Source organism: Lates calcarifer, linkage group LG20, assembly GCF_001640805.2.
Source record: "Lates calcarifer isolate ASB-BC8 linkage group LG20, TLL_Latcal_v3, whole genome shotgun sequence".
Lineage (NCBI taxonomy): Eukaryota > Metazoa > Chordata > Actinopteri > Centropomidae > Lates > Lates calcarifer.
Window position 1 is genome coordinate 21,211,534 of NC_066852.1, and position 14,940 is coordinate 21,226,473.

The 14,940-nt window shown below is 40.5% G+C and overlaps 1 long non-coding RNA gene across 1 annotated transcript; it reads right to left on the reverse strand.

Moving 5' to 3' along the window:
• Positions 1–907: 907 nt before the first annotated feature.
• LOC127138941 (uncharacterized) lies at positions 908–14,622 on the reverse strand. Its single transcript, XR_001962740.2, has 6 exons — positions 14,581–14,622; positions 14,238–14,292; positions 9,166–9,248; positions 4,114–4,257; positions 3,446–3,524; positions 908–1,475 (listed from the first exon to the last, which is right to left on the reverse strand). It is a non-coding gene; the product is annotated as an uncharacterized LOC127138941 (long non-coding RNA).
• Positions 14,623–14,940: the final 318 nt, after the last annotated feature.

A 14,940-nucleotide genomic window follows, 5' to 3' on the forward strand; every position in this document is an offset into this window, starting at 1 on the left:
GGAATATTTCAATTGAAAACTATAAAACTTAATCTGGGCCCCATCCAGTTCTCTGTTCTCTAATGGTTGCCACATTACTGATTTCCATCTGCTGTCCTAACTGTCCACTTGGGAGATGAACACAGCTGCGCGAAGGGTATCTGGTCAGTTAATCATCTAAATCTCATGGTGAGTTGTGCACAATTTCCTCGGGTGTTGAGAAATCTATTACTGGTTTTTTTACTTGTGACGTGGACTGGTCAAACATTTGGTTATGCTGCAAATGTGTAACATCTGCAGTTCATTCAGAAGAAAAAAAATAAACACCCTGTCACACAATAACAAAATGTCAGCAGCCCCTCTTTGTGTGTCCTTCAATACAAATCTGTCCACTGAGTCAAAGAACTTGACTTATTTTCAGTGTCCCGATTCACTGTGTTGCAGTTCCCCGCTGATTGACTAATACACTTCAGCCTGAGTATTACATGGATTGTACATTTACAATTGGATCCTGCCAAGTGACCTGCGAGAACTGACAATTGGCAAGACCTCAGGCTTCACAAATATAAAGAGAGTAGAGTCGTGGGAGGAAGTCTAAACCATCAAATAGAGCCACAGGGACACACTAACATGGACTCTGACCTCACAACAAATCAATACAGGGAGTCATGTCGACAATCAAAAGTGGCTGCCTGATTTTTTTCTCTGTAATGTTTTCTCTGTCAGATCATTTATTGCTCACTAATAGAGATATGCTTTTATCCTGCCTCCCGAGCTTTAATCACTAAATCAACGAGACCATGACTAAGACATAGCCTGAAGTGACAGATTTAATACTCTGGATTTTTATAATTAGATTGTTGACACAGAAGAGCGCCAAGAAATATAAGGGAATGACACACAATAAAAGGTCTTAAATGGGCTGAATTTGAACCTGGACTCAAATCGAGTCAAATTTAACCTGTAAATAAATAACAGTATTAAATGGTCTACATTAAAAAAAAAGAAGGAACACTGCGCAGTAGATGAGCAGAAAGTGGAATGAGGCAGAATGAATTTATAGATTGAAAGAGTCTCTGTTGAGGTCACAGTACAGCACTCTCCTGAACAAGAACATTAGCATTTCAAAGTTCATGTTCTGATATGGCAATTTATTTCCTCCACGACAGTGAAAGGTGACGATAATGTGCTGTTTTAATAGCCTCTTTCAGAGTGGTGTATTTATCAAAATGAAGGGATTATCTTAAAGGGTGCCAAAGTTTGTGATTTCAGCTGAGTCTTGTGATGATAAAACTCAAATTGGAGATAATGGAAATGAACTGTAACTTTTTGTCTCTATACAGCAGTGTAAAGCTGCAGAAGACACATCCCTTACTGTGTGTACGACTGTAGTGCTTAAGATACTTCTTATATAAATTCTGTCAACTTTGCAAAGTTGCAACTAGCAGAGTAGCGGCACCTTGATCTTGTTTCCTGCTCCCTCATGAAGTGGGAACCTGGCAGCCATGGAAACATGAGAAAACAGATTAGGATTTCAGATCACAACCCTGCTGTGCACTAAATTCAACAAATCCAACCTCATTTTCATTAGCATTTAAATATTGCCATCATCCATTCCACTCCACATCCCTGCCATGCTTATTCCAAGTCCTGTGGCAATGATGACCTTCCATGGGGAAAAAAAAAGGATCCTGTCAGCCATAGTTTTGCACTGTAGGCATCACCAGAAATATAATTTAAAATCCCTAAGCAGGTTAATTCATAGTCACCTATGTAGCCAGGATTGTGAACAGGAGGAGATAATAAAACAATCAGCAGATAAGTGTGATACAGTGCATATGTGTGCTTATGTGTCTGCATACATGAATAAGTAAATAAGTGAATGAATAACAAATTGAGAGCAAGCGAGAGACAGAGATCAGATGAAATCTGTGGTAAACGGGTGAAAGCTGGAGCTGAACCAGAAATAAATATATAATTCAGTCCCAACATTACAGCTCTAATGTCATCGAGCCAAACAATAAAGTGGCCATGTGCACTCATAAAATAAAATAAAATAAAAGGGTCTCAAACTGTTCCTCACACACATACACACACAACTGAATATGTGTCCACTATAATATCCAATACACTGAAGAGCTGGGGGTAAAACTTAAAGTTCCTCCCAGGACGGTTACATCTGCAACACCTCATGAATAATGCAACAGTGACTGGATTTAACATCTACGCCTTTGGAGGGAAGAGTGTGTGCAGACACACGCATAAGTGTGTGAGAGTGAAAGACAGAGATAGAAAATGGTCAGCTGCTTGCAGATGTGACAAAGAAACATCGAACAAGATAATAAAAATTATGAGGCGTGTGCAACACACACTCAAGATAGGACTAACGTTGTGTGGGCTGTGGAAAATTTGGGCTGAGTAGAAAATTATGTATTTGTTGCAACGTTTTGTCTGGGGCATTCAGGACAAGGAGAGAGGCATCCTGTCCATGGTTGAGTAGCTCTGTGTGAAGGCTCTACAAGCTGCAAAAATACTAAATAAATGTGCGGCTACATTATGTAAAGAATCATGAGTTGTGACGGGTGTGAAAATAAGACTATTCTGGCACTGCAAAGTGAGGGCAAGACAGTGAAAATGCTGTATGAAGAGTGGCAAATGTTCTAAATGTTAAACAGATATCAGTAAATAATATTTGTACTTGCAGGAAAAACCGAATAGATTTCAAAACACAATTAATGTTGAATGTTTTATCTGTGCTTTCATGGATCTGAAAGGAACTAAATGTGATTGCCATACATTACCGAGGAGGATTACATCAGTGTATTCAACTTTGATAAAGTAACAACTTCATAGGACTGTGCAGCTTTTGAAAGAAGTAATCTGTCCAGACTACATTCAGTCAGTGTGTCCTCATTACACATTATATATAAACAGAGTAAGTACTAAATAACCATCACACCACCACCCACCATCTTTTTCCACCACTTTTTCCAGCTGCACGTAACTCAATCATTTCCTTTTCAGAATGAATTATGGACAAACTATTTCCATCAACACCACACTGAAAAATAGAGTAATTTTAGATGGTATAGTTGCATTAGTAAGTATATTTGATCTCAGCATTCTTTCCACTAGGAATGTGTTGTATTTGCATAATGAAACCACAGTTCGAATTAGTACAACGTATGCAACTAGGACACAGAGAGTGCCTTTGAGAAAGTCCATGAAGCTTTACCTGCTCAATGTTTGTAAGCTGTCAGCTAAATAACTAAAGTAAAATGTGTCTGACAGCCAGTAATGACATTTGCCATGGTAACTTTAACATAGTTTGTCGCCCACGCTGTCTACAGACCATAAAATTAGGAATTACTGCCAACTTTGGAGTAGTGACAGGCAAAGTGAGAGGCTGGTAGAACTGCTAACGAGTTAACTGAGCACTGTGACTACTCAAACGACCTGTGCGTACCTGCTGGAGACATGACGGATGTATCCTCAAAATGTAACAGCTCTTCCATTTGGAGATTACTGGGTGACTCATCATCTCCCTTAAATAGATGGATACACTCAGGAATACACATGCACATGAAGATCACATACAGACACAAACACAAGAAGGCATGCACATAAAAACTATTCTCCAATATATCATTCTGCCACTTGTCAGTCAGTGTCATTCATTGTGGATGTGACCGATCCTCTAAGAGCTATTCTTTATGTTCTTCACAAATTTCATTTCCGCATTTAATTATCTCGTAATGTTTTGGTAAATTAAAACCTCATCTTATCCCAGAGTTTCTCCAAACATTCGATAGGAGCTGCTAAACCCTGGGATAATTTAATTTTTAATGGGTTTCAGGGGAAGTTTGAGTGCAACATTTTGGTCTAAATGTTATTTCAGAGGCTTTTTCCACCTGAGAAGAAAAAAAGAAAGAAATCGAGATGCTAGATAGGAATCATGTCATTTATAGCATGAAAATGCTGAAATGTAATGCACAAAATATCACCTGTAGGAACTGTATGAAAATATCAGAATCAGAATCAACCTTCAAAAAAAAACCCATATCAGCTGAACCTTAGCAGATATATACACATATACACACACCCACACTCACACAGCATGAATCAATCTCACACCTTGGTAGATTTAAGCTGTTCTAGTCTGTTTTCTCTTCTGAGCCAGGCAGCTGCCAGTCCATCATCCCCCCAGATGCCTGAATTCAGCAGCAGCAGTTTTCTTCTTATCCCGTCTGGTTCCAAATGGTTTCAGTTCGAATCAGCCTGAATTTATATCCAAAAAGCCACACACACACACACACACACACACACACACACACACACACACACACACACACACATACACACACAAAGTACATGGACAGAGTCAGCAAACTAAAAAACATTTCACTGGACATATTTTGTGTGAGTGCCTATGAATCTGTAATGTACCTTATGATTGTGTCTATCTGTTTGAAAAGTGAAAGTAAAGGCACACACCCCAGCTTGATTTAATTCAGGCCGTAGAGAGGTAAATACAAACCCACAGTAAGAGATTAGCGGCAAAAAGAAAAATGGAAAACTAACTGAATCAAGTTTAGAGTGCAGCACAGTGGTCTGTCTCTGTCTGAGCAGCTTTATGAGCAAGCGTACGAGAGGGGGTTCTTTAAAAACTCACACTGCCTCATCGTTGGAGTTACTTGTGTGCAACACACACACACAAACACACAGGCACACAAAAGCACAGACTCACATCTGTAGGCACACACAAAAACACACAATAAAACCCCATCATCCACCTACACCAACACACACACACAGCCACACACACAGCCACATGCTGGTAACAGACCCAAATGAGGTTTAATTAAAACACGATTAAATTACTTTTAATTCATGATATGGTAATGTTGCTGGCATCACTGCTGCTCTCTGAGAAAGTCTAAGGGATAAAATTAACAGGATTACTAGTTCATCTGAGCTCAGAACTTCATTACTTACAAAGTAAATAAACAATTCAGAGTAAACAATTGTATGTGATGAGAGCTGGCCACTAAAAGCTCTGCCCATAAGAACTGACAAAAAACAAACATCAAACGCTACTCAGGGGTATTAAAAGGGAGCCCATATACCCTGTATTCATATTGTTTAGAGAAAAAATTTTTATTCTTTATTCTGAAAAGCAATGCACTGCAACAATGATGCAAAAAAAATAAAAATACATATTATTATTATACATTTTATGAATCATATCCAGCATATGAACTGACAGTATCAACACATGTCCAGTTGCTGTGGCCTGCATTTCTACTTATTAGTGTTATGCAGCAGATTGAAAATGATATTGTATCAACGTGACATGTAGAGCGGTAGATATTTGGGATATTTCCTGGTGCAATCAATTTTTTTTCTTTTACAGGAATATTCTCACATGAATGGATCTACAGGTTAAACAAAATTTATAAAGCAGCTGTGTGCCAGAGGCATCTGATTTCAGCAGATACATATCAGAGAAAATACTGCACGGACAAGATCTTACTTTATCTCAGACATTCAGATCTGTCCTCTGCAGCTTAGAGTAGGTCCTTAAGGTTGAATTTAAATGGGCAATACACTTTTGTCTTCATAGCCAGCTTCTACAGCAGCATGTCAAAACAGTCTGGAAATTATTGCGAGTGAAGACCATTCCCTGCAGCTAATAATTCCCTTGTCAATAATGCATGAAGCCATATAAATCACAATACGTCTGTTTATCTGGCCTCCCCAAGGTCATTCTTCCTCTTCCTCGCCTTCCTCCTCTCATCTATTTCGAATCCTGCACCCCTCATTTCTCCCCCACTATGGCTGTCTGAACATTACCCCTCATCATCCTTCTGGCTCTTCCTACTGTCTCCCAACTCTTACTCAGGCATATAAATAAGTGATGACCATCTTGGCATGATTGTAAGTAAGTTTGTTTTCTCTGAGACAAACCCCGGCTGCAAAAATCAAACATTTCTGCTCCGCTGAAGGGCACATCTGTGCATGTGTGCACACTGCAGACCTATAAAGGCATGCACAATAGCGTGATTGTACGCGCACACGCACACACACAGTGCAGCTACACCCCTGAATCCCTGCTGAGCCATCACAAGTCACGGCTCTCTAAATTAAATAACATCAAATTAGATTAAAGTAAATGAAACATCACTGAGGAGCAGAGGGACGAGAGGATGCAAGGGTGGTGCAGGGATAGTGAGAGGAAGGAGAGTGGGGAGAGCGGGGAGAGGTAGGAAAGAGAAGCAGCAAAAGAGTTTATGTAGATTTAAGGTGAAAGAGAGGTCATGGAGAGAAAGAGGTGAGGGAGACGAGAGGAAAGGGGAAGGTGAAGTTAAGGAGAAAGAGTGAATGATGGCGTAGCAAACACAGGGGGACGAGCAGGTTGGAGTAAACAGACACTTGATGATGAGCCAGGATGTGTGTGTGTGTTTGTTTGTGTATGTGTGTGTGAACCTGTATAAGACAACATCTCTTTCTGTAAACCTAATCTAAATGGAAAATAATCTTTTTTTCATGTTGTTTCATGTGTGGCCAGCTCATCAGACTCAAGCGACAGGAATATTCAACTCAGCTGCCATGGGAATTGCCATGGCAACATATTAGCTTTCTGAGTCATATGTTCATTGGACAAAACTGGACAGGGGCTGAAACCAGCTCTAATTTCTATGACAACACTATGAAGCATTTTGCAGTACATGCACCCATCAGACAAGTATTTAAAGAATGTAGCGTAACAACAAAACGCTGTTTTGTTCCATTCAAGTTCTGCTGAAGGACCATAACAACACTGTGGAGTTGCTATTGCAAAGCAGAGAATATCTTTGCAACTACAATAGTGCCCTACACAGTAATGCTCTTCCTCTCTGCCAGTGAAGTGCCCTATAAAGTCCCCGCTGCAGCAGGTGAATAGAAACACCGTGTATCCTCAGGTATTAATATCACCCCTGGGAAGGAGCACTAAACTGGAGACGGAGGCAGACGACCGTGGAGGGGATCTTCATTCGGCTGTGGGCAGTAAATCAACTCCTGCTATAGGCACAAGGAGGATGAAACCAGAGTGAGTGATGGAGCTCCACTAGCCCTCCCCACCAACACCCTACACCCTGTTGGCTGTAACCTGTCCCGCTCTCCCCAATCCATCGACCTCTCTTCCCCTTCAATCTACCCCTTTCCCCTCCACTTTCCTACCTCCAAGCCTTTTCTCTTCCATGTGGTTGCCCCACTCTGCAAGTCTCCTCACTGTCCTCATCTCATTCCACTGCTTGTACCTTAGATTTCATTTAGCTCCTTCTCCTCCCCCATCCTCTCTTCTCACCTCCCGCGGGCAAAATCCCCAGAGATGCGGAAAAGGAGGTCAGCTTTGTCACAACATAGGTTCACATTCATTGCCACAGCGTTGGGGCTGCCAGGATGTGGGATTGATGGTTTGGGGGTTTTCCGCTGGCCGAGAGAGTAGATGAACAGAGCAGACATCATCTACAGAGGAATGAATACAAAGAAAGCCAAAGATAGCCCAGGAGAAAGTAAAGAGGGACAAAAATAAAATATAATGTGTGGGAGATGAGCTACCATGAGAGGGAAAGAGGACCAGGTAGGAACCACCAGACCAGTACTGAAAGGCAAAGCAGAAGTGAGCTAATTCCGGCCATATAGATATCAGTGGGTAAATTCCCCATTTGTTATTCAAAATACAAAGCCAATAAACCTTCTAAAGTTTATGTCCATCTGAAGAATTTTACTCCAATATTCACTTTTAGCTCTGTTTTGGTCTCCACCAACTTGTGAGGGAAATATCTGGCTCTTAAGTTGCTAAATGCTCCATTACGTTCACGTACTACGTCGTCTGTTTGTTATTTGGTGCTGGAAAGACAGTGAAAGTGCACAGTGGGTTCAGTCAGAGCTTCATCACTGAAAACAGCTGCGGACAGTGACAGTGAATCAGAGCAGTGAAGCTGCTACTATAAAAAAGCTACTATAAAAAAATACAGATTTAATACATAAAAAATCATGCAAACTGTGGTGGCTACAACAACTGTCATGATGGCAGTGTAAAGAAAACCCAACTCAAGGCTTATATTCCCAGGAAGCCACAAACACTATGTCCATATTATTCTACAACACCGCTGAGATGTTGTTATTCCTTATTGAGGCCATTATATGTCACTAGTGTTTGTATACTTCCTGTCTTGTGCTTTGTTTCATATTTTGTTTGATGTTTACTGACTAACAATATCTCTTTGAACCGAACTGAATTGATGGAGATGGAGATAATGAACAAGATGTAGTTAGCGTGTGATTCATTAATACTAATGAGTAAAGAGCAGATCAGCAGCATCAAGCAGGTTTGAGCTCACACACACACACATTCACAGTTCAGAGGGGAATAACAGGGCCAAGTCAGGGACAAAAAACAAGGTGGAATGATGATATTTGCCCTTGTTTGAACTAGAACAATAGGCAAAGGTCTCCATCTGTTGCCAGTTTAATGCCCCATAATAAACCTGCCACTCTATTTGTCAATAATGCCTCCATAACACCACTTTTATTGGTCTCTACCCTACCAAATAACACACTCCTCAATCACCAGTGCCTCATCGCAGCTACAATAATGTCTGACCACTGAGTCTGATGGTGGCAGCTGCTTATATTGTTGAAATCAAGTAAACATGTAAAAAAAAAAAGGGATGCATGTCTGAGTTGACATTGAACTTTGCCACCTCCTGCATGTCACCATCTGTTAACAGCTTGTGAGGAATAAACAAACATACATGTACAATCCTCTCTGCATGTAAACAAGCACAGATGTTCACATACACACGATCCTCCTCTTACATGTAATCAAATACACATGAAGTGATAAAGCACAATGGAAAAATCAGGTTTTGCATCCATTAATCATACAAAAAATAATTCAAATGCACCTTAAAGCTGTAATAATAGTTGGTAAGTCTACATTATCATGTGTATTACTTGTTTTTTTAGTTAAATCTAATGCTCCTTGAAAGCCAGATGTCAAAACTTCCAATGAGCACATGAAAGCAGAAAGAGGAGAGAGCTCATGTAATCACCATGTGCCTGATGTACAGCTGCTGCAAATGGTGACAGAGACTGGCACATCAACAGGGTGGGGTAAGTGTTCAGGGACAAGCTCACCTTGATGTGGGACAGCCAATCACAGAACCAGGGTGTCCGTCCATCTCATGTGTAGCAGCTCTATTAAAAGAACTCCAACCATCCTGGAGAGAGGACCAGTAAAAAACAACCAGCAGAAGAGTGAGATAGAAAAAGACATCATGTGTATGTCACATCATCAATGGACTTCACACAGTCACATACACACACACAAACACCTCGGCTGACCTCCATCTGTTGGGAAAAGTTTTTTTTTAATTCAGTCTTTCTGAAAGTCAAGCAAAACTCAGCTAGAAACAGTGGCATGAGAAGACAGAAAGTCCCAATCGATTTCCTGCGAATATCAGTGTACATGTTTGTGTGTGTGTGTGTCCTTGTCTGGGACTGTGCGCATGTGGTTGTCAGTATGCATCCGTGTGTGTCTGTTAACACTGTATTGATTCTGCAACAAGAGGATCAAAGACTTGCAAGAGGAAAGCTTTCTAGTGAACAATTAAGGGCTAGTTTGTGTCAATCAGTAGGTCTACAAGGAGATTCACCCTCTTCCTGAATGTTACGTCCTTTTCTTTAATATTCATTTGCTCTTTTCATGTGGGGCAGATGTACCAAGAACATGAAAGACTGCTGGGATGAATGAAATGATGAGGGAGGACAGAGAGGGAGAGAGACATCAATCACTTGTTCTTTTCAGGGGTTCAGACTTAAATGGAGCATGCGAGGAAGAAGAGTCTGCGTGGTTTTTCTGCAATTACAATGTCACTGGTGCCGTGAATGGAAATAATGAGGATTGTGTCTAAACTCATTTTTTTCATTTCCTCTGTCTTTGTCTGCTTATTAGCTTTGTCATGAAAGGGAGAGCGTGAGCCAGCGATATAATTGGGAATGAATTGGTAAATGAGAAGCATGTGGATACGATTGAGTTTGAGTGAATGAAGCGTCTGAACTTTGGAAAATATAAAACAAGGCTGGGTGAATGTGTCTCTGTGTATGCATTGTTGTTTGTGGGCTTGTATGTTTGTCATGTGCATGTATGTGTGCATGTTCGTGTGTACGTATAATGTGATTCAGGACCACATCAGCAGAGGGACAGAGGGATCAAGGGCGTACTTAATATGGAGAGGTGCTCTCCATTAACAAGGCAGCAAACTGCAGGGCAAAATAAGAGTAAAATAAGAGTACCTGAACACCTCTCACTGTAACTCTCTCATTTCAGGCACTTTCAGGCCTTTCATGAAAAAAATGTACTTTTTACATTCGCCTCTATTTAGCCAAGGAGAGACAACTGAGCATGTTTTCTCCTCTCTAGTGCTTTTCAGCTCAGATTTCCATTCACGTCTAGATGCTTACATTCATTTAAGTAGCTTTCCAGTTAATGTTCCACTGTGCTTTACTAGTAAAACTGAGGTCAAAGGTATTTATCAGCAGTGGTAGACAGAAAGAGATACTCCTACTTCCCCTGAGCATTAACAAGAGCCGCACAAACTGGCTGGATGCACTCATCACTCAACAGACAACTGAGTGGCTTGTTTATACTGTATAGTTACAATATATTTCCATGTAATTACTCTGTGAATTTAAATCAAGCAAAAATCCAAAAAAGCAATTTTTTTAACAAAGCCACTGCACATCAATTGCATCTCACTTATGCTAAATTTTCTGTTACTAGCTAATGTTAGCTAACTTGCTCATGCAATAGTGAACTGTTGAGCATTGATGCTACAGAGCACCTTTGCCTAATTTAACTGGTTTGAAAGATGACAGCAACTCTTTCCTAAACAACAATCAAGTTTCAATTTTTTAGGCCTTTTTCATAACAGACATTTCAGCTCATCATAGTAAGGAAAGCACAGGTGTTACTGATTACTAAGTAATAAGCTGTGTCATTTTAAACACAGTAATCAGCGAAATTACATGCACTGATCTCATCAACTCATTGACTCAGACATTTTGGGTGATATTAATCTTCTTGCCAGGTGTTGAATGGAGAAAAAAAACCATGATCTTTCCCTAAACGTAACCAAACACTTATCAAAGCACTGTCAGTATCCAGACAGTAAAAGGCAGCACAGAAATACAGCAAGCTTCCCTCAGCTTAACACAATGCAAAGCCTTTGCTTAAACCCAGGTACATCAATACTGTCAGGACAAGACTTCTGGGGTGCTATGTACAGCCACTGGGGCTAACAAAAGGCTGTTGATGATCACTGAATTAATCAGTGGGCTACTCATCAAACCACACAGTCAAGTTTTCTACTTCTAAACATTATAAAATGAGATCTTGGACTTGGCTTGTGATTTAACCCTCAATAATGTAGCAAGAGATGTAAATCATTTCTCCAGTTTACAGTTGTTAGTGAGGTAATATGATTGCTTTCTCAGTTGAGTCTAGAAATATTGCTGCATTTGCAGTGAGGAGGCTGGGGACCAGCAGGGATCATTGTGTAATTTAAAGGTCACCAATTCAATCCCTGCACGGAGTAACTAACTTCCTCAGAAGTCATGAGTCCTGTCAAAGTGCACTTTAGCAAGACACTCAATTCCTTTTAAATTGGATGAGGGCTTCTGCAAAATGCTGTGAAAGGAAAAGGACAGGGGTACATCTGTAATGGGGGATCTAATATGACTAGACAGAGTACATTGCCATCTTGTTGGCAGATTCAAAGTATTTAACAGACAAATACACAACAAATGGAGGTTTAGACTGAAAGCAGCCAACAGCTCGTCGCTAAATATTCTCTCTTACACACTCAAACAAAAACCTACAAACACACACATGCACGCACACATGCCAGAGGCAGTGGTGGCTAATTACTGACAGGAGGGTTCCCATGGGGCAAGGAAAACTGAGAGGTGCCCCTTAGCATTGTGGGACCCGTAGTGCCCTTCAGCATCGTTGGACCTGCAGTTCTCCCACTTAATCACTGTTGCTGCCAGCTTGGTCACATGATCAGGGAGGAAGTAGGCCATGACAGAGGAGCAGGGGAAACTGCTAGTGTGGGCGTGTGTATTTGAGACAGGGAGTGAGAGATGGGAAGAAAAAGAGACCCTATTAGCATAGTTCGACTTCCAGCACATATTACACACACACACACACACATTTTAATATCTAAATATACATACACAAACAGGGAGAGGCTGCCAAATCTCAGATGATAAGATGAACAGACTGAGGATTTAGGAGGTTGAGCCAAAACACACACATACATATACACACACACACTCCCTTGCTCTTACTCCAGTCTCTCAGTTGCTTTCTCAGTCGAAGTGTCTGGACTTTCTGCAACCTAGACTTTATTTATTTATTTTTGCTTTCTGCCTTTAGTTTGTATTTGCATATATTTTAGAAAAGTGTGACATACATATAGGCACTTTAAGAACTTTTCTTTTCAAGTTCTATCAAAAATAAAATCAAGTCTATATGGCGCTCTCTAATAGCACAAACACACACAAACATTTTATGGTTTCAAAAAACATGGAAAAATCCATCACACGCATCAGCCTCTGACAACAGAAGAGGCCAGAGCTGCAGCTTGTTGTTCTGTGCAAACATCTATCACTCTGCTGTGTGTAGTTCCCTCTGCTGAGTCATCTCCTTCAAATTGTCCATGCCCAATCATGTTTTTTTTGTTTTGTTTTTTTTCCCTAAGCAACTGAAACTGTGACACCTAGTTTGCGGAGGTGGAACTAGTGGAGTGGCTCCTTAATGTAAGAGGCTCAGAGTTTGTGAATCTCACTAATTTTAAGAACAAGTTTACAGGTTAAAGACTTTAATCAGAGCAGCAATAGTAAATGCTTTTGGCCATTGATTTTTTGGGGAGTCGGTGGAAGCTGTAAACACAACACTGACATGACCTTATAAAGCTGACTTGGCTAATGGTGCTTATGTACACATCCACACATGGAGCAACATTACCATTCATATTAAGTCAGGTTTATGGCCATTAAGGGAATGTAAGTCTAGTATTCATTCTTCTGTCAGCTGTGTTTTTGGCCTTCACCAGTTCTTGAGGGAAATGTATGGCTCTTTAGCTGCTAAATGCTTCACTCCGTTCACCAGCTAGTCTCTACATTTGTCTGCTGTGGGTTTCTGGAGCTGCCCGCTGCTGCTGGAAACAATGCTGATGAGAGCAGTGAGAACGAATCCAAAAAGCAATGTTGTGGGCCTAGACAATGAGGTGGAAAACATCTGAATGCTCCATAGAGCTGAGGAGAACTGCAGAGCCGGATAATAATTCATCACTTCAACCTACCCCTTCCACATAACACATATGCTTCATTGTTAACATAATATAAAAATAATTAGAGCAGCTACAAGTTAAGGAACTGTATGTTTACTTGTGATCATATTGTATTTTCAAATGTCAAATGTGGTTCAAGCTGTATGCTAAAATGACATAAAATAACAAGTCAAAGGGGAGCTCCACTGATTTTACACATCAAAGTTTGTTTACATGTCCCGGGGACCTGTAAACAACACTATGTGAAAAAACTTGTATAAAGCCTTTTTGTGGCTCTTTCAAAGCATCATTTAGGTCTGAAGACTAATCTGAGTGGAGTTAGAAAGAAGTGAGATTACCAGCTCTCTCTAGTCTGCCTCTCTTATCTCCTCGAGGTTTGCAGCTCAAGATTACTTTAGCTTCTACCAACATAAGACACCCGAATCTCAAACTAAACCGTCAGTGGTTGCATTGTGGGTATAGTAGGTGCCAGGTATTGATAAGGAAGAGGAGTGCATGGAATACAAAGGAGGTTATTGGTATTGCTGCATCACTTGTGAAATTCTTATCCAAAAATATGAGTATCCCTCTGCATTAAGAGTTGGTCTGTTAGGTCTGGAGGCAACTCTGGGTCAGTACTCTTTACTGGCACCTCATGTTAGAGGTTTCACACATCATCAACAATTAACATACCAACATAACATCAACACATTCATTGAGATTCAAACAAAAGTGGCAAATATTTACAAAGCCAGTTGACCTTGAATGACATGAATACATGCCAGTTGCTGCAACAAACTTTTACACTTGATCATGACCTAAACAAAATAAATATGTCAACAGTCAAAACAAACGAACACACACACATTTCCATACCTGTTAGAGATTCACAAGACACAAAATCGTTCGACCTCGGGTCCAAAGCCAGCTCCTTTAAGAACAAAAAAAGAACAAAACAACAAAAATAATGGATACTCAAACAGTAGAAAAACACGGCAAACTTTAAGCTAGCAAAACGGCTACTGAAAAATATTAGCCGCTCACACCCAAACGTATAAAACTCATCTAAAAGTGAGCATATAGCTGTCAAACCTTCAGCAAACACTTCCTAAATGGAGCGGAGTTAATATAAATCAAAGCCATTAAATGCCATTCATATACTGGAAACAACTTTTAGAAACGCGTTTTGTTTTGCGGACACCCACTTCACCTAGCTTACCTGCTGCGTAGCCAGACAAGGTTTCGCGCTCGCGAGAACGCGCCTACGTAGCCACGCTGACTACACCTACGCGCGGTCACACGCACATTCATACCTTGGTCAAAATGCACAGGTGGGAGACGAAGGTAAACTGACATAAACATCATTAATTTGGTGGAATTTAGTGATATACTCACAATATCTTGTTACAAATGCTAAATCAATGGAGCAATCTTTTAAATACTTGAGCAGGGCAAAGCTTCAACTACACATCTGAGCTCCTGAATTAGCCAGTTATAAAGTTAACTTATCCCCTCCTGTTCGTCTCAGTACTATCGACTCAGTTTCCCTTCCTTTCTTTCATCCCTATACCTCCTTACA